Below are 19,203 nucleotides of genomic sequence, written 5' to 3'. Positions count from 1 at the left end.
AGGTGGACAACACGTTCGTCTTACTCAGAGCGGTGTCTGAACTCTATTTTCGACGTTATGCGTGCCACTTTCATTGTGGCCAACTACGATTCGATACAGAATGCACGAAACCTGAAAGACACCCTCACTGATTCATAGAGAGTAGTGTTTGTCGGCGGAATAATGGGAGTGCGAGGGTCTGTGACGTTGATATGACTGTATGTAGCACTACTAGTTATCGGGGGGGTGGGCGTAGCTCAGATGGTAGAGCGCTCGCTTAGTGTGCGAGAGGTACTGGGATCGATACCCAGCGCCTCCAGAATTTTTAACACACCTACATGCGCACCTTGCCATGCAAGTGGAATAATTCCCAACCGGCAGAGGTGTGTAGGCAGATACAAGCGAACGATTAGCATCCACAATTGCGCCGATTTCACGTAAATCCCACTGCACGTTCCCATTCTTTGCGTGCAGTCGGCTGCTACTGGTGTTGCTGGTTGTGACTGCTGATAACAGATGCCGTAGCAATCAATTCATGGAGTGAGTTGTATGTTTTGCGATAGTCTGTCTCTGACAAGGAAGCACAGGTGATATAGGTGCGAACACAGGAAGCTTGCAGCCCCTCGCTGCCTGCAGACACAGAGCAGCCACACTAGAAGAGCGGCCTAAGCCGTAGGCGAAATGTGCTCATTCGCTTTGGCGCGACGTCGAACTATAAATAAGGCTGTCACTAGCGTGAGCGTTGCGTGAGCGTCGTGTAAAGTCGGAAAAGTCATCTGCATGGGTGATTGCCAAGTTTGGGGAGCGTTTCGTAGTACGATCAGTGCAATGGGGACGCGGAAACTTGTTGTGTCCCAGTGTTTTGCAGTTGGACGACAAGAGTTTTACACAGTAGCAAAGAGCGAGGCACTGAGTTGGCATGAACAATGGAGAGCACAGTAGGGCTCGAGATGTGCTTGTTACCTCAGGTGCTGTGTGATTGTGGACAAGGAGTGAAATGGACCAATTTGTGACCGCCCTTTCAATTTAAGACGTTCAAAACAGACGGAATTTGCATTCGTAATACCAGAGCATCGAAACTACTTGGAACTCTTGTGTATATGAACGTGTCCGCGCCTTTGTATTCTGGTACCTTCGCCGCTACAAACCAACCAACCATCGTGTCCGTGCACATCAGAGTCGCAAAGAATGGAGAATAGCCAGGCTTGGTCGTGTGTGTAGTTGTAGCTCAGTTGGCAGATCGTTCGCTTAGCGTGTGAACGGTCTCGGGTTCAAGCAACGGCTCCTCCATGTTTTGTGGTCAGTGCATGGTAAGTGTTGGTCGCGGCGAACATAAACGCACGCAAGAAGTTGCAAAACCAGCGTCACAGACTGATATGATGTATACTGTCATAAGGAGAGCAAGATGTAAGTGTGGGGACCGGCTGTTATCGAGTGCAGACCTGTCTTAGGTATCACGGCTTAACGTCATTGAAGTGGACAACACGTTCGTCTTACTCAGAGCGGTGTCTGAACTCTATTTTCGACGTTATGCGTGCCACTTTCATTGTGGCCAACTACGATTCGATACAGAATGCACGAAACCTGAAAGACACCCTCACTGATTCATAGAGAGTAGTGTTTGTCGGCGGAATAATGGGAGTGCGAGGGTCTGTGACGTTGATATGACTGTATGTAGCACTACTAGTTATCGGGGGGGTGGGCGTAGCTCAGATGGTAGAGCGCTCGCTTAGTGTGCGAGAGGTACTGGGATCGATACCCAGCGCCTCCAGAATTTTTAACACACCTACATGCGCACCTTGCCATGCAAGTGGAATAATTCCCAACCGGCAGAGGTGTGTAGGCAGATACAAGCGAACGATTAGCATCCACAATTGCGCCGATTTCACGTAAATCCCACTGCACGTTCCCATTCTTTGCGTGCAGTCGGCTGCTACTGGTGTTGCTGGTTGTGACTGCTGATAACAGATGCCGTAGCAATCAATTCATGGAGTGAGTTGTATGTTTTGCGATAGTCTGTCTCTGACAAGGAAGCACAGGTGATATAGGTGCGAACACAGGAAGCTTGCAGCCCCTCGCTGCCTGCAGACACAGAGCAGCCACACTAGAAGAGCGGCCTAAGCCGTAGGCGAAATGTGCTCATTCGCTTTGGCGCGACGTCGAACTATAAATAAGGCTGTCACTAGCGTGAGCGTTGCGTGAGCGTCGTGTAAAGTCGGAAAAGTCATCTGCATGGGTGATTGCCAAGTTTGGGGAGCGTTTCGTAGTACGATCAGTGCAATGGGGACGCGGAAACTTGTTGTGTCCCAGTGTTTTGCAGTTGGACGACAAGAGTTTTACACAGTAGCAAAGAGCGAGGCACTGAGTTGGCATGAACAATGGAGAGCACAATAGGGCTCGAGATGTGCTTGTTACCTCAGGTGCTGTGTGATTGTGGACAAGGAGTGAAATGGACCAATTTGTGACCGCCCTTTCAATTTAAGACGTTCAAAACAGACGGAATTTGCATTCGTAATACCAGAGCATCGAAACTACTTGGAACTCTTGTGTATATGAACGTGTCCGCGCCTTTGTATTCTGGTACCTTCGCCGCTACAAACCAACCAACCATCGTGTCCGTGCACATCAGAGTCGCAAAGAATGGAGAATAGCCAGGCTTGGTCGTGTGTGTAGATGTAGCTCAGTTGGCAGATCGTTCGCTTAGCGTGTGAACGGTCTCGGGTTCAAGCCCCGGCTCCTCCATGTTTTGTGGTCAGTGCATGGTAAGTGTTGGTCGCGGCGAACATAAACGCACGCAAGAAGTTGCAAAACCAGCGTCACAGACTGATATGATGTATACTGTCATAAGGAGAGCAAGATGTAAGTGTGGGGACCGGCTGTTATCGAGTGCAGACCTGTCTTAGGTATCACGGCTTAACGTCATTGAAGTCTAGAGGTGGACAACACGTTCGTCTTACTCAGAGCGGTGTCTGAACTCTATTTTCGACGTTATGCGTGCCACTTTCATTGTGGCCAACTACGATTCGATACAGAATGCACGAAACCTGAAAGACACCCTCACTGATTCATAGAGAGTAGTGTTTGTCTGCGGAATAATGGGAGTGCGAGGGTCTGTGACGTTGATATGACTGTATGTAGCACTACTAGTTATCGGGGGAGTGGGCGTAGCTCAGATGGTAGAGCGCTCGCTTAGTGTGCGAGAGGTACTGGGATCGATACCCAGCGCCTCCAGAATTTTTAACAAACCTACATGCGCACCTTGCCATGCAAGTGGAATAATTCCCAACCGGCAGAGGTGTGTAGGCAGATACAAGCGAACGATTAGCATCCACAATTGCGCCGATTTCACGTAAATCCCACTGCACGTTCCCATTCTTTGCGTGCAGTCGGCTGCTACTGGTGTTGCTGGTTGTGACTGCTGATAACAGATGCCGTAGCAATCAATTCATGGAGTGAGTTGTATGTTTTGCGATAGTCTGTCTCTGACAAGGAAGCACAGGTGATATAGGTGCGAACACAGGAAGCTTGCAGCCCCTCGCTGCCTGCAGACACAGAGCAGCCACACTAGAAGAGCGGCCTAAGCCGTAGGCGAAAGGTGCTCATTCGCTTTGGCGCGACGTCGAACTATAAATAAGGCTGTCACCAGCGTGAGCGTTGCGTGAGCGTCGTGTAAAGTCGGAAAAGTCATCTGCATGGGTGATTGCCAAGTTTGGGGAGCGTTTCGTAGTACGATCAGTGCAATGGGGACGCGGAAACTTGTTGTGTCCCAGTGTTTTGCAGTTGGACGACAAGAGTTTTACACAGTAGCAAAGAGCGAGGCACTGAGTTGGCATGAACAATGGAGAGCACAATAGGGCTCGAGATGTGCTTGTTACCTCAGGTGCTGTGTGATTGTGGACAAGGAGTGAAATGGACCAATTTGTGACCGCCCTTTCAATTTAAGACGTTCAAAACAGACGGAATTTGCATTCGTAATACCAGAGCATCGAAACTACTTGGAACTCTTGTGTATATGAACGTGTCCGCGCCTTTGTATTCTGGTACCTTCGCCGCTACAAACCAACCAACCATCGTGTCCGTGCACATCAGAGTCGCAAAGAATGGAGAATAGCCAGGCTTGGTCGTGTGTGTAGATGTAGCTCAGTTGGCAGATCGTTCGCTTAGCGTGTGAACGGTCTCGGGTTCAAGCAACGGCTCCTCCATGTTTTGTGGTCAGTGCATGGTAAGTGTTGGTCGCGGCGAACATAAACGCACGCAAGAAGTTGCAAAACCAGCAGCACAGACTGATATGATGTATACTGTCATAAGGAGAGCAAGATTTAAGTGTGGGGACCGGCTGTTATCGAGTGCAGACCTGTCTTAGGTATCACGGCTTAACGTCATTGAAGTGGACAACACGTTCGTCTTACTCAGAGCGGTGTCTGAACTCTATTTTCGACGTTATGCGTGCCACTTTCATTGTGGCCAACTACGATTCGATACAGAATGCACGAAACCTGAAAGACACCCTCACTGATTCATAGAGAGTAGTGTTTGTCGGCGGAATAATGGGAGTGCGAGGGTCTGTGACGTTGATATGACTGTATGTAGCACTACTAGTTATCGGGGGGGTGGGCGTAGCTCAGATGGTAGAGCGCTCGCTTAGTGTGCGAGAGGTACTGGGATCGATACCCAGCGCCTCCAGAATTTTTAACACACCTACATGCGCACCTTGCCATGCAAGTGGAATAATTCCCAACCGGCAGAGGTGTGTAGGCAGATACAAGCGAACGATTAGCATCCACAATTGCGCCGATTTCACGTAAATCCCACTGCACGTTCCCATTCTTTGCGTGCAGTCGGCTGCTACTGGTGTTGCTGGTTGTGACTGCTGATAACAGATGCCGTAGCAATCAATTCATGGAGTGAGTTGTATGTTTTGCGATAGTCTGTCTCTGACAAGGAAGCACAGGTGATATAGGTGCGAACACAGGAAGCTTGCAGCCCCTCGCTGCCTGCAGACACAGAGCAGCCACACTAGAAGAGCGGCCTAAGCCGTAGGCGAAATGTGCTCATTCGCTTTGGCGCGACGTCGAACTATAAATAAGGCTGTCACTAGCGTGAGCGTCGTGTAAAGTCGGAAAAGTCATCTGCATGGGTGACTGCCAAGTTTGGGGAGCGTTTCGTAGTACGATCAGTGCAATGGGGACGCGGAAACTTGTTGTGTCCCAGTGTTTTGCAGTTGGACGACAAGAGTTTTACACAGTAGCAAAGAGCGAGGCACTGAGTTGGCATGAACAATGGAGAGCACAATAGGGCTCGAGATGTGCTTGTTACCTCAGGTGCTGTGTGATTGTGGACAAGGAGTGAAATGGACCAATTTGTGACCGCCCTTTCAATTTAAGACGTTCAAAACAGACGGAATTTGCATTCGTAATACCAGAGCATCGAAACTACTTGGAACTCTTGTGTATATGAACGTGTCCGCGCCTTTGTATTCTGGTACCTTCGCCGCTACAAACCAACCAACCATCGTGTCCGTGCACATCAGAGTCGCAAAGAATGGAGAATAGCCAGGCTTGGTCGTGTGTGTAGATGTAGCTCAGTTGGCAGATCGTTCGCTTAGCGTGTGAACGGTCTCGGGTTCAAGCCCCGGCTCCTCCATGTTTTGTGGTCAGTGCATGGTAAGTGTTGGTCGCGGCGAACATAAACGCACGCAAGAAGTTGCAAAACCAGCGTCACAGACTGATATGATGTATACTGTCATAAGGAGAGCAAGATGTAAGTGTGGGGACCGGCTGTTATCGAGTGCAGACCTGTCTTAGGTATCACGGCTTAACGTCATTGAAGTCTAGAGGTGGACAACACGTTCGTCTTACTCAGAGCGGTGTCTGAACTCTATTTTCGACGTTATGCGTGCCACTTTCATTGTGGCCAACTACGATTCGATACAGAATGCACGAAACCTGAAAGACACCCTCACTGATTCATAGAGAGTAGTGTTTGTCTGCGGAATAATGGGAGTGCGAGGGTCTGTGACGTTGATATGACTGTATGTAGCACTACTAGTTATCGGGGGAGTGGGCGTAGCTCAGATGGTAGAGCGCTCGCTTAGTGTGCGAGAGGTACTGGGATCGATACCCAGCGCCTCCAGAATTTTTAACAAACCTACATGCGCACCTTGCCATGCAAGTGGAATAATTCCCAACCGGCAGAGGTGTGTAGGCAGATACAAGCGAACGATTAGCATCCACAATTGCGCCGATTTCACGTAAATCCCACTGCACGTTCCCATTCTTTGCGTGCAGTCGGCTGCTACTGGTGTTGCTGGTTGTGACTGCTGATAACAGATGCCGTAGCAATCAATTCATGGAGTGAGTTGTATGTTTTGCGATAGTCTGTCTCTGACAAGGAAGCACAGGTGATATAGGTGCGAACACAGGAAGCTTGCAGCCCCTCGCTGCCTGCAGACACAGAGCAGCCACACTAGAAGAGCGGCCTAAGCCGTAGGCGAAAGGTGCTCATTCGCTTTGGCGCGACGTCGAACTATAAATAAGGCTGTCACCAGCGTGAGCGTTGCGTGAGCGTCGTGTAAAGTCGGAAAAGTCATCTGCATGGGTGATTGCCAAGTTTGGGGAGCGTTTCGTAGTACGATCAGTGCAATGGGGACGCGGAAACTTGTTGTGTCCCAGTGTTTTGCAGTTGGACGACAAGAGTTTTACACAGTAGCAAAGAGCGAGGCACTGAGTTGGCATGAACAATGGAGAGCACAATAGGGCTCGAGATGTGCTTGTTACCTCAGGTGCTGTGTGATTGTGGACAAGGAGTGAAATGGACCAATTTGTGACCGCCCTTTCAATTTAAGACGTTCAAAACAGACGGAATTTGCATTCGTAATACCAGAGCATCGAAACTACTTGGAACTCTTGTGTATATGAACGTGTCCGCGCCTTTGTATTCTGGTACCTTCGCCGCTACAAACCAACCAACCATCGTGTCCGTGCACATCAGAGTCGCAAAGAATGGAGAATAGCCAGGCTTGGTCGTGTGTGTAGATGTAGCTCAGTTGGCAGATCGTTCGCTTAGCGTGTGAACGGTCTCGGGTTCAAGCAACGGCTCCTCCATGTTTTGTGGTCAGTGCATGGTAAGTGTTGGTCGCGGCGAACATAAACGCACGCAAGAAGTTGCAAAACCAGCAGCACAGACTGATATGATGTATACTGTCATAAGGAGAGCAAGATTTAAGTGTGGGGACCGGCTGTTATCGAGTGCAGACCTGTCTTAGGTATCACGGCTTAACGTCATTGAAGTGGACAACACGTTCGTCTTACTCAGAGCGGTGTCTGAACTCTATTTTCGACGTTATGCGTGCCACTTTCATTGTGGCCAACTACGATTCGATACAGAATGCACGAAACCTGAAAGACACCCTCACTGATTCATAGAGAGTAGTGTTTGTCGGCGGAATAATGGGAGTGCGAGGGTCTGTGACGTTGATATGACTGTATGTAGCACTACTAGTTATCGGGGGGGTGGGCGTAGCTCAGATGGTAGAGCGCTCGCTTAGTGTGCGAGAGGTACTGGGATCGATACCCAGCGCCTCCAGAATTTTTAACACACCTACATGCGCACCTTGCCATGCAAGTGGAATAATTCCCAACCGGCAGAGGTGTGTAGGCAGATACAAGCGAACGATTAGTATCCACAATTGCGCCGATTTCACGTAAATCCCACTGCACGTTCCCATTCTTTGCGTGCAGTCGGCTGCTACTGGTGTTGCTGGTTGTGACTGCTGATAACAGATGCCGTAGCAATCAATTCATGGAGTGAGTTGTATGTTTTGCGATAGTCTGTCTCTGACAAGGAAGCACAGGTGATATAGGTGCGAACACAGGAAGCTTGCAGCCCCTCGCTGCCTGCAGACACAGAGCAGCCACACTAGAAGAGCGGCCTAAGCCGTAGGCGAAATGTGCTCATTCGCTTTGGCGCGACGTCGAACTATAAATAAGGCTGTCACTAGCGTGAGCGTCGTGTAAAGTCGGAAAAGTCATCTGCATGGGTGACTGCCAAGTTTGGGGAGCGTTTCGTAGTACGATCAGTGCAATGGGGACGCGGAAACTTGTTGTGTCCCAGTGTTTTGCAGTTGGACGACAAGAGTTTTACACAGTAGCAAAGAGCGAGGCACTGAGTTGGCATGAACAATGGAGAGCACAATAGGGCTCGAGATGTGCTTGTTACCTCAGGTGCTGTGTGATTGTGGACAAGGAGTGAAATGGACCAATTTGTGACCGCCCTTTCAATTTAAGACGTTCAAAACAGACGGAATTTGCATTCGTAATACCAGAGCATCGAAACTACTTGGAACTCTTGTGTATATGAACGTGTCCGCGCCTTTGTATTCTGGTACCTTCGCCGCTACAAACCAACCAACCATCGTGTCCGTGCACATCAGAGTCGCAAAGAATGGAGAATAGCCAGGCTTGGTCGTGTGTGTAGATGTAGCTCAGTTGGCAGATCGTTCGCTTAGCGTGTGAACGGTCTTGGGTTCAAGCCCCGGCTCCTCCATGTTTTGTGGTCAGTGCATGGTAAGTGTTGGTCGCGGCGAACATAAACGCACGCAAGAAGTTGCAAAACCAGCGTCACAGACTGATATGATGTATACTGTCATAAGGAGAGCAAGATGTAAGTGTGGGGACCGGCTGTTATCGAGTGCAGACCTGTCTTAGGTATCACGGCTTAACGTCATTGAAGTCTAGAGGTGGACAACACGTTCGTCTTACTCAGAGCGGTGTCTGAACTCTATTTTCGACGTTATGCGTGCCACTTTCATTGTGGCCAACTACGATTCGATACAGAATGCACGAAACCTGAAAGACACCCTCACTGATTCATAGAGAGTAGTGTTTGTCTGCGGAATAATGGGAGTGCGAGGGTCTGTGACGTTGATATGACTGTATCTAGCACTACTAGTTATCGGGGGAGTGGGCGTAGCTCAGATGGTAGAGCGCTCGCTTAGTGTGCGAGAGGTACTGGGATCGATACCCAGCGCCTCCAGAATTTTTAACAAACCTACATGCGCACCTTGCCATGCAAGTGGAATAATTCCCAACCGGCAGAGGTGTGTAGGCAGATACAAGCGAACGATTAGCATCCACAATTGCGCCGATTTCACGTAAATCCCACTGCACGTTCCCATTCTTTGCGTGCAGTCGGCTGCTACTGGTGTTGCTGGTTGTGACTGCTGATAACAGATGCCGTAGCAATCAATTCATGGAGTGAGTTGTATGTTTTGCGATAGTCTGTCTCTGACAAGGAAGCACAGGTGATATAGGTGCGAACACAGGAAGCTTGCAGCCCCTCGCTGCCTGCAGACACAGAGCAGCCACACTAGAAGAGCGGCCTAAGCCGTAGGCGAAATGTGCTCATTCGCTTTGGCGCGACGTCGAACTATAAATAAGGCTGTCACCAGCGTGAGCGTTGCGTGAGCGTCGTGTAAAGTCGGAAAAGTCATCTGCATGGGTGATTGCCAAGTTTGGGGAGCGTTTCGTAGTACGATCAGTGCAATGGGGACGCGGAAACTTGTTGTGTCCCAGTGTTTTGCAGTTGGACGACAAGAGTTTTACACAGTAGCAAAGAGCGAGGCACTGAGTTGGCATGAACAATGGAGAGCACAATAGGGCTCGAGATGTGCTTGTTACCTCAGGTGCTGTGTGATTGTGGACAAGGAGTGAAATGGACCAATTTGTGACCGCCCTTTCAATTTAAGACGTTCAAAACAGACGGAATTTGCATTCGTAATACCAGAGCATCGAAACTACTTGGAACTCTTGTGTATATGAACGTGTCCGCGCCTTTGTATTCTGGTACCTTCGCCGCTACAAACCAACCAACCATCGTGTCCGTGCACATCAGAGTCGCAAAGAATGGAGAATAGCCAGGCTTGGTCGTGTGTGTAGATGTAGCTCAGTTGGCAGATCGTTCGCTTAGCGTGTGAACGGTCTCGGGTTCAAGCAACGGCTCCTCCATGTTTTGTGGTCAGTGCATGGTAAGTGTTGGTCGCGGCGAACATAAACGCACGCAAGAAGTTGCAAAACCAGCGTCACAGACTGATATGATGTATACTGTCATAAGGAGAGCAAGATGTAAGTGTGGGGACCGGCTGTTATCGAGTGCAGACCTGTCTTAGGTATCACGGCTTAACGTCATTGAAGTCTAGAGGTGGACAACACGTTCGTCTTACTCAGAGCGGTGTCTGAACTCTATTTTCGACGTTATGCGTGCCACTTTCATTGTGGCCAACTACGATTCGATACAGAATGCACGAAACCTGAAAGACACCCTCACTGATTCATAGAGAGTAGTGTTTGTCGGCGGAATAATGGGAGTGCGAGGGTCTGTGACGTTGATATGACTGTATGTAGCACTACTAGTTATTGGGGGGGGGGGGGGCGTAGCTCAGATGGTAGAGCGCTCGCTTAGTGTGCGAGAGGTACTGGGATCGATACCCAGCGCCTCCAGAATTTTTAACACACCTACATGCGCACCTTGCCATGCAAGTGGAATAATTCCCAACCGGCAGAGGTGTGTAGGCAGATACAAGCGAACGATTAGCATCCACAATTGCGCCGATTTCACGTAAATCCCACTGCACGTTCCCATTCTTTGCGTGCAGTCGGCTGCTACTGGTGTTGCTGGTTGTGACTGCTGATAACAGATGCCGTAGCAATCAATTCATGGAGTGAGTTGTATGTTTTGCGATAGTCTGTCTCTGACAAGGAAGCACAGGTGATATAGGTGCGAACACAGGAAGCTTGCAGCCCCTCGCTGCCTGCAGACACAGAGCAGCCACACTAGAAGAGCGGCCTAAGCCGTAGGCGAAATGTGCTCATTCGCTTTGGCGCGACGTCGAACTATAAATAAGGCTGTCACTAGCGTGAGCGTCGTGTAAAGTCGGAAAAGTCATCTGCATGGGTGACTGCCAAGTTTGGGGAGCGTTTCGTAGTACGATCAGTGCAATGGGGACGCGGAAACTTGTTGTGTCCCAGTGTTTTGCAGTTGGACGACAAGAGTTTTACACAGTAGCAAAGAGCGAGGCACTGAGTTGGCATGAACAATGGAGAGCACAGTAGGGCTCGAGATGTGCTTGTTACCTCAGGTGCTGTGTGATTGTGGACAAGGAGTGAAATGGACCAATTTGTGACCGCCCTTTCAATTTAAGACGTTCAAAACAGACGGAATTTGCATTCGTAATACCAGAGCATCGAAACTACTTGGAACTCTTGTGTATATGAACGTGTCCGCGCCTTTGTATTCTGGTACCTTCGCCGCTACAAACCAACCAACCATCGTGTCCGTGCACATCAGAGTCGCAAAGAATGGAGAATAGCCAGGCTTGGTCGTGTGTGTAGTTGTAGCTCAGTTGGCAGATCGTTCGCTTAGCGTGTGAACGGTCTCGGGTTCAAGCAACGGCTCCTCCATGTTTTGTGGTCAGTGCATGGTAAGTGTTGGTCGCGGCGAACATAAACGCACGCAAGAAGTTGCAAAACCAGCGTCACAGACTGATATGATGTATACTGTCATAAGGAGAGCAAGATGTAAGTGTGGGGACCGGCTGTTATCGAGTGCAGACCTGTCTTAGGTATCACGGCTTAACGTCATTGAAGTCTAGAGGTGGACAACACGTTCGTCTTACTCAGAGCGGTGTCTGAACTCTATTTTCGACGTTATGCGTGCCACTTTCATTGTGGCCAACTACGATTCGATACAGAATGCACGAAACCTGAAAGACACCCTCACTGATTCATAGAGAGTAGTGTTTGTCGGCGGAATAATGGGAGTGCGAGGGTCTGTGACGTTGATATGACTGTATGTAGCACTACTAGTTATCGGGGGGGTGGGCGTAGCTCAGATGGTAGAGCGCTCGCTTAGTGTGCGAGAGGTACTGGGATCGATACCCAGCGCCTCCAGAATTTTTAACACACCTACATGCGCACCTTGCCATGCAAGTGGAATAATTCCCAACCGGCAGAGGTGTGTAGGCAGATACAAGCGACCGATTAGCATCCACAATTGCGCCGATTTCACGTAAATCCCACTGCACGTTCCCATTCTTTGCGTGCAGTCGGCTGCTACTGGTGTTGCTGGTTGTGACTGCTGATAACAGATGCCGTAGCAATCAATTCATGGAGTGAGTTGTATGTTTTGCGATAGTCTGTCTCTGACAAGGAAGCACAGGTGATATAGGTGCGAACACAGGAAGCTTGCAGCCCCTCGCTGCCTGCAGACACAGAGCAGCCACACTAGAAGAGCGGCCTAAGCCGTAGGCGAAATGTGCTCATTCGCTTTGGCGCGACGTCGAACTATAAATAAGGCTGTCACTAGCGTGAGCGTCGTGTAAAGTCGGAAAAGTCATCTGCATGGGTGACTGCCAAGTTTGGGGAGCGTTTCGTAGTACGATCAGTGCAATGGGGACGCGGAAACTTGTTGTGTCCCAGTGTTTTGCAGTTGGACGACAAGAGTTTTACACAGTAGCAAAGAGCGAGGCACTGAGTTGGCATGAACAATGGAGAGCACAATAGGGCTCGAGATGTGCTTGTTACCTCAGGTGCTGTGTGATTGTGGACAAGGAGTGAAATGGACCAATTTGTGACCGCCCTTTCAATTTAAGACGTTCAAAACAGACGGAATTTGCATTCGTAATACCAGAGCATCGAAACTACTTGGAACTCTTGTGTATATGAACGTGTCCGCGCCTTTGTATTCTGGTACCTTCGCCGCTACAAACCAACCAACCATCGTGTCCGTGCACATCAGAGTCGCAAAGAATGGAGAATAGCCAGGCTTGGTCGTGTGTGTAGATGTAGCTCAGTTGGCAGATCGTTCGCTTAGCGTGTGAACGGTCTCGGGTTCAAGCAACGGCTCCTCCATGTTTTGTGGTCAGTGCATGGTAAGTGTTGGTCGCGGCGAACATAAACGCACGCAAGAAGTTGCAAAACCAGCAGCACAGACTGATATGATGTATACTGTCATAAGGAGAGCAAGATTTAAGTGTGGGGACCGGCTGTTATCGAGTGCAGACCTGTCTTAGGTATCACGGCTTAACGTCATTGAAGTGGACAACACGTTCGTCTTACTCAGAGCGGTGTCTGAACTCTATTTTCGACGTTATGCGTGCCACTTTCATTGTGGCCAACTACGATTCGATACAGAATGCACGAAACCTGAAAGACACCCTCACTGATTCATAGAGAGTAGTGTTTGTCGGCGGAATAATGGGAGTGCGAGGGTCTGTGACGTTGATATGACTGTATGTAGCACTACTAGTTATCGGGGGGGTGGGCGTAGCTCAGATGGTAGAGCGCTCGCTTAGTGTGCGAGAGGTACTGGGATCGATACCCAGCGCCTCCAGAATTTTTAACACACCTACATGCGCACCTTGCCATGCAAGTGGAATAATTCCCAACCGGCAGAGGTGTGTAGGCAGATACAAGCGAACGATTAGCATCCACAATTGCGCCGATTTCACGTAAATCCCACTGCACGTTCCCATTCTTTGCGTGCAGTCGGCTGCTACTGGTGTTGCTGGTTGTGACTGCTGATAACAGATGCCGTAGCAATCAATTCATGGAGTGAGTTGTATGTTTTGCGATAGTCTGTCTCTGACAAGGAAGCACAGGTGATATAGGTGCGAACACAGGAAGCTTGCAGCCCCTCGCTGCCTGCAGACACAGAGCAGCCACACTAGAAGAGCGGCCTAAGCCGTAGGCGAAATGTGCTCATTCGCTTTGGCGCGACGTCGAACTATAAATAAGGCTGTCACTAGCGTGAGCGTCGTGTAAAGTCGGAAAAGTCATCTGCATGGGTGACTGCCAAGTTTGGGGAGCGTTTCGTAGTACGATCAGTGCAATGGGGACGCGGAAACTTGTTGTGTCCCAGTGTTTTGCAGTTGGACGACAAGAGTTTTACACAGTAGCAAAGAGCGACGCACTGAGTTGGCATGAACAATGGAGAGCACAATAGGGCTCGAGATGTGCTTGTTACCTCAGGTGCTGTGTGATTGTGGACAAGGAGTGAAATGGACCAATTTGTGACCGCCCTTTCAATTTAAGACGTTCAAAACAGACGGAATTTGCATTCGTAATACCAGAGCATCGAAACTACTTGGAACTCTTGTGTATATGAACGTGTCCGCGCCTTTGTATTCTGGTACCTTCGCCGCTACAAACCAACCAACCATCGTGTCCGTGCACATCAGAGTCGCAAAGAATGGAGAATAGCCAGGCTTGGTCGTGTGTGTAGATGTAGCTCAGTTGGCAGATCGTTCGCTTAGCGTGTGAACGGTCTTGGGTTCAAGCCCCGGCTCCTCCATGTTTTGTGGTCAGTGCATGGTAAGTGTTGGTCGCGGCGAACATAAACGCACGCAAGAAGTTGCAAAACCAGCGTCACAGACTGATATGATGTATACTGTCATAAGGAGAGCAAGATGTAAGTGTGGGGACCGGCTGTTATCGAGTGCAGACCTGTCTTAGGTATCACGGCTTAACGTCATTGAAGTCTAGAGGTGGACAACACGTTCGTCTTACTCAGAGCGGTGTCTGAACTCTATTTTCGACGTTATGCGTGCCACTTTCATTGTGGCCAACTACGATTCGATACAGAATGCACGAAACCTGAAAGACACCCTCACTGATTCATAGAGAGTAGTGTTTGTCTGCGGAATAATGGGAGTGCGAGGGTCTGTGACGTTGATATGACTGTATCTAGCACTACTAGTTATCGGGGGAGTGGGCGTAGCTCAGATGGTAGAGCGCTCGCTTAGTGTGCGAGAGGTACTGGGATCGATACCCAGCGCCTCCAGAATTTTTAACAAACCTACATGCGCACCTTGCCATGCAAGTGGAATAATTCCCAACCGGCAGAGGTGTGTAGGCAGATACAAGCGAACGATTAGCATCCACAATTGCGCCGATTTCACGTAAATCCCACTGCACGTTCCCATTCTTTGCGTGCAGTCGGCTGCTACTGGTGTTGCTGGTTGTGACTGCTGATAACAGATGCCGTAGCAATCAATTCATGGAGTGAGTTGTATGTTTTGCGATAGTCTGTCTCTGACAAGGAAGCACAGGTGATATAGGTGCGAACACAGGAAGCTTGCAGCCCCTCGCTGCCTGCAGACACAGAGCAGCCACACTAGAAGAGCGGCCTAAGCCGTAGGCGAAATGTGCTCATTCGCTTTGGCGCGACGTCGAACTATAAATAAGGCTGTCACCAGCGTGAGCGTTGCGTGAGCGTCGTGTAAAGTCGGAAAAGTCATCTGCATGGGTGATTGCCAAGTTTGGGGAGCGTTTCGTAGTACGATCAGTGCAATGGGGACGCGGAAACTTGTTGTGTCCCAGTGTTTTGCAGTTGGACGACAAGAGTTTTACACAGTAGCAAAGAGCGAGGCACTGAGTTGGCATGAACAATGGAGAGCACAGTAGGGCTCGAGATGTGCTTGTTACCTCAGGTGCTGTGTGATTGTGGACAAGGAGTGAAATGGACCAATTTGTGACCGCCCTTTCAATTTAAGACGTTCAAAACAGACGGAATTTGCATTCGTAATACCAGAGCATCGAAACTACTTGGAACTCTTGTGTATATGAACGTGTCCGCGCCTTTGTATTCTGGTACCTTCGCCGCTACAAACCAACCAACCATCGTGTCCGTGCACATCAGAGTCGCAAAGAATGGAGAATAGCCAGGCTTGGTCGTGTGTGTAGTTGTAGCTCAGTTGGCAGATCGTTCGCTTAGCGTGTGAACGGTCTCGGGTTCAAGCAACGGCTCCTCCATGTTTTGTGGTCAGTGCATGGTAAGTGTTGGTCGCGGCGAACATAAACGCACGCAAGAAGTTGCAAAACCAGCGTCACAGACTGATATGATGTATACTGTCATAAGGAGAGCAAGATGTAAGTGTGGGGACCGGCTGTTATCGAGTGCAGACCTGTCTTAGGTATCACGGCTTAACGTCATTGAAGTCTAGAGGTGGACAACACGTTCGTCTTACTCAGAGCGGTGTCTGAACTCTATTTTCGACGTTATGCGTGCCACTTTCATTGTGGCCAACTACGATTCGATACAGAATGCACGAAACCTGAAAGACACCCTCACTGATTCATAGAGAGTAGTGTTTGTCGGCGGAATAATGGGAGTGCGAGGGTCTGTGACATTGATATGACTGTATGTAGCACTACTAGTTATCGGGGGGGTGGGCGTAGCTCAGATGGTAGAGCGCTCGCTTAGTGTGCGAGAGGTACTGGGATCGATACCCAGCGCCTCCAGAATTTTTAACACACCTACATGCGCACCTTGCCATGCAAGTGGAATAATTCCCAACCGGCAGAGGTGTGTAGGCAGATACAAGCGAACGATTAGCATCCACAATTGCGCCGATTTCACGTAAATCCCACTGCACGTTCCCATTCTTTGCGTGCAGTCGGCTGCTACTGGTGTTGCTGGTTGTGACTGCTGATAACAGATGCCGTAGCAATCAATTCATGGAGTGAGTTGTATGTTTTGCGATAGTCTGTCTCTGACAAGGAAGCACAGGTGATATAGGTGCGAACACAGGAAGCTTGCAGCCCCTCGCTGCCTGCAGACACAGAGCAGCCACACTAGAAGAGCGGCCTAAGCCGTAGGCGAAATGTGCTCATTCGCTTTGGCGCGACGTCGAACTCTAAATAAGGCTGTCACTAGCGTGAGCGTTGCGTGAGCGTCGTGTAAAGTCGGAAAAGTCATCTGCATGGGTGACTGCCAAGTTTGGGGAGCGTTTCGTAGTACGATCAGTGCAATGGGGACGCGGAAACTTGTTGTGTCCCAGTGTTTTGCAGTTGGACGACAAGAGTTTTACACAGTAGCAAAGAGCGAGGCACTGAGTTGGCATGAACAATGGAGAGCACAGTAGGGCTCGAGATGTGCTTGTTACCTCAGGTGCTGAGTGATTGTGGACAAGGAGTGAAATGGACCAATTTGTGACCGCCCTTTCAATTTAAGACGTTCAAAACAGACGGAATTTGCATTCGTAATACCAGAGCATCGAAACTACTTGGAACTCTTGTGTATATGAACGTGTCCGCGCCTTTGTATTCTGGTACCTTCGCCGCTACAAACCAACCAACCATCGTGTCCGTGCACATCAGAGTCGCAAAGAATAGAGAATAGCCAGGCTTGGTCGTGTGTGTAGTTGTAGCTCAGTTGGCAGATCGTTCGCTTAGCGTGTGAACGGTCTCGGGTTCAAGCAACGGCTCCTCCATGTTTTGTGGTCAGTGCATGGTAAGTGTTGGTCGCGGCGAACATAAACGCACGCAAGAAGTTGCAAAACCAGCGTCACAGACTGATATGATGTATACTGTCATAAGGAGAGCAAGATGTAAGTGTGGGGACCGGCTGTTATCGAGTGCAGACCTGTCTTAGGTATCACGGCTTAACGTCATTGAAGTCTAGAGGTGGACAACACGTTCGTCTTACTCAGAGCGGTGTCTGAACTCTATTTTCGACGTTATGCGTGCCACTTTCATTGTGGCCAACTACGATTCGATACAGAATGCACGAAACCTGAAAGACAACCTCACTGATTCATAGAGAGTAGTGTTTGTCTGCGGAATAATGGGAGTGCGAGGGTCTGTGACGTTGATATGACTGTATGTAGTACTACTAGTTATCGGGGGGGTTGGGCGTAGCTGAGATGGTAGAGCGCTCGCTTAGTGTGCGAGAGGTACTGGGATCGATACCCAGCGCATCCAGAATTTTTAACACACCTACATGCGCACCTTGCCATGCAAGTGGAATAATTCCCAACCGGCAGAGGTGTGTAGGCAGATACAAGCGAACGATTAGCATCCACAATTGCGCCGATTTCACGTAAATCCCACTGCACGTTCCCATTCTTTGCGTGCAGTCGGCTGCTACTGGTGTTGCTGGTTGTGACTGCTGATAACAGATGCCGTAGCAATCAATTCATGGAGTGAGTTGTATGTTTTGCGATAGTCTGTCTCTGACAAGGAAGCACAGGGGATATAGGTGCGAACACAGGAAGCTTGCAGCCCCTCGCTGCCTGCAGACACAGAGCAGCCACACTAGAAGAGCGGCCTAAGCCGTAGGCGAAAGGTGCTCATTCGCTTTGGCGCGACGTCGAACTATAAATAAGGCTGTCACTAGCGTGAGCGTTGCGTGAGCGTCGTGTAAAGTCGGAAAAGTCATCTGCATGGGTGATTGCCAAGTTTGGGGAGCGTTTCGTAGTACGATCAGTGCAATGGGGACGCGGAAACTTGTTGTGTCCCAGTGTTTTGCAGTTGGACGACAAGAGTTTTACACAGTAGCAAAGAGCGAGGCACTGAGTTGGCATGAACAATGGAGAGCACAGTAGGGCTCGAGATGTGCTTGTTACCTCAGGTGCTGTGTGATTGTGGACAAGGAGTGAAATGGACCAATTTGTGACCGCCCTTTCAATTTAAGACGTTCAAAACAGACGGAATTTGCATTCGTAATACCAGAGCATCGAAACTACTTGGAACTCTTGTGTATATGAACGTGTCCGCGCCTTTGTATTCTGGTACCTTCGCCGCTACAAACCAACCAACCATCGTGTCCGTGCACATCAGAGTCGCAAAGAATGGAGAATAGCCAGGCTTGGTCGTGTGTGTAGTTGTAGCTCAGTTGGCAGATCGTTCGCTTAGCGTGTGAACGGTCTCGGGTTCAAGCAACGGCTCCTCCATGTTTTGTGGTCAGTGCATGGTAAGTGTTGGTCGCGGCGAACATAAACGCACGCAAGAAGTTGCAAAACCAGCGTCACAGACTGATATGATGTATACTGTCATAAGGAGAGCAAGATGTAAGTGTGGGGACCGGCTGTTATCGAGTGCAGACCTGTCTTAGGTATCACGGCTTAACGTCATTGAAGTCTAGAGGTGGACAACACGTTCGTCTTACTCAGAGCGGTGTCTGAACTCTATTTTCGACGTTATGCGTGCCACTTTCATTGTGGCCAACTACGATTCGATACAGAATGCACGAAACCTGAAAGACAACCTCACTGATTCATAGAGAGTAGTGTTTGTCTGCGGAATAATGGGAGTGCGAGGGTCTGTGACGTTGATATGACTGTATGTAGTACCACTAGTTATCGGGGGGGTGGGCGTAGCTCAGATGGTAGAGCGCTCGCTTAGTGTGCGAGAGGTACTGGGATCGATACCCAGCGCCTCCAGAATTTTT

General features: G+C 49.5%; 13 non-coding genes across 13 annotated transcripts; all 13 read left to right on the top strand.

Annotated features, from left to right (window-relative positions):
• The first annotated feature begins 224 nt into the window (after positions 1-224).
• On the top strand, positions 225-298 carry Trnat-agu (transfer RNA threonine (anticodon AGU)). The gene has a single exon. It is a non-coding gene; the product is annotated as a tRNA-Thr (tRNA).
• Positions 299-1,676: 1,378 nt separating this feature from the next.
• On the top strand, positions 1,677-1,750 carry Trnat-agu (transfer RNA threonine (anticodon AGU)). Its single transcript has one exon. It is a non-coding gene; the product is annotated as a tRNA-Thr (tRNA).
• A 1,384-nt stretch (positions 1,751-3,134) lies between these two features.
• Trnat-agu (transfer RNA threonine (anticodon AGU)) lies at positions 3,135-3,210 on the top strand. The gene has a single exon. It is a non-coding gene; the product is annotated as a tRNA-Thr (tRNA).
• Positions 3,211-4,588: 1,378 nt separating this feature from the next.
• Positions 4,589-4,662, top strand: Trnat-agu (transfer RNA threonine (anticodon AGU)). Its single transcript has one exon. It is a non-coding gene; the product is annotated as a tRNA-Thr (tRNA).
• Positions 4,663-6,035: 1,373 nt separating this feature from the next.
• Trnat-agu (transfer RNA threonine (anticodon AGU)) lies at positions 6,036-6,111 on the top strand. Its single transcript has one exon. It is a non-coding gene; the product is annotated as a tRNA-Thr (tRNA).
• A 1,378-nt stretch (positions 6,112-7,489) lies between these two features.
• Positions 7,490-7,563, top strand: Trnat-agu (transfer RNA threonine (anticodon AGU)). Its single transcript has one exon. It is a non-coding gene; the product is annotated as a tRNA-Thr (tRNA).
• A 1,373-nt stretch (positions 7,564-8,936) lies between these two features.
• Trnat-agu (transfer RNA threonine (anticodon AGU)) lies at positions 8,937-9,012 on the top strand. Its single transcript has one exon. It is a non-coding gene; the product is annotated as a tRNA-Thr (tRNA).
• Positions 9,013-10,402: 1,390 nt separating this feature from the next.
• Positions 10,403-10,475, top strand: Trnat-agu (transfer RNA threonine (anticodon AGU)). Its single transcript has one exon. It is a non-coding gene; the product is annotated as a tRNA-Thr (tRNA).
• Positions 10,476-11,850: 1,375 nt separating this feature from the next.
• On the top strand, positions 11,851-11,924 carry Trnat-agu (transfer RNA threonine (anticodon AGU)). Its single transcript has one exon. It is a non-coding gene; the product is annotated as a tRNA-Thr (tRNA).
• A 1,367-nt stretch (positions 11,925-13,291) lies between these two features.
• On the top strand, positions 13,292-13,365 carry Trnat-agu (transfer RNA threonine (anticodon AGU)). Its single transcript has one exon. It is a non-coding gene; the product is annotated as a tRNA-Thr (tRNA).
• A 1,373-nt stretch (positions 13,366-14,738) lies between these two features.
• On the top strand, positions 14,739-14,814 carry Trnat-agu (transfer RNA threonine (anticodon AGU)). Its single transcript has one exon. It is a non-coding gene; the product is annotated as a tRNA-Thr (tRNA).
• A 1,386-nt stretch (positions 14,815-16,200) lies between these two features.
• Trnat-agu (transfer RNA threonine (anticodon AGU)) lies at positions 16,201-16,274 on the top strand. The gene has a single exon. It is a non-coding gene; the product is annotated as a tRNA-Thr (tRNA).
• Positions 16,275-19,121: 2,847 nt separating this feature from the next.
• Trnat-agu (transfer RNA threonine (anticodon AGU)) lies at positions 19,122-19,195 on the top strand. Its single transcript has one exon. It is a non-coding gene; the product is annotated as a tRNA-Thr (tRNA).
• The last annotated feature ends 8 nt before the right edge of the window (positions 19,196-19,203 follow it).

Source organism: Schistocerca gregaria, unplaced genomic scaffold, assembly GCF_023897955.1.
Source record: "Schistocerca gregaria isolate iqSchGreg1 unplaced genomic scaffold, iqSchGreg1.2 ptg000180l, whole genome shotgun sequence".
NCBI lineage: Eukaryota > Metazoa > Arthropoda > Insecta > Orthoptera > Acrididae > Schistocerca > Schistocerca gregaria.
This window is presented reverse-complemented; position numbering and strand designations above follow the sequence as displayed.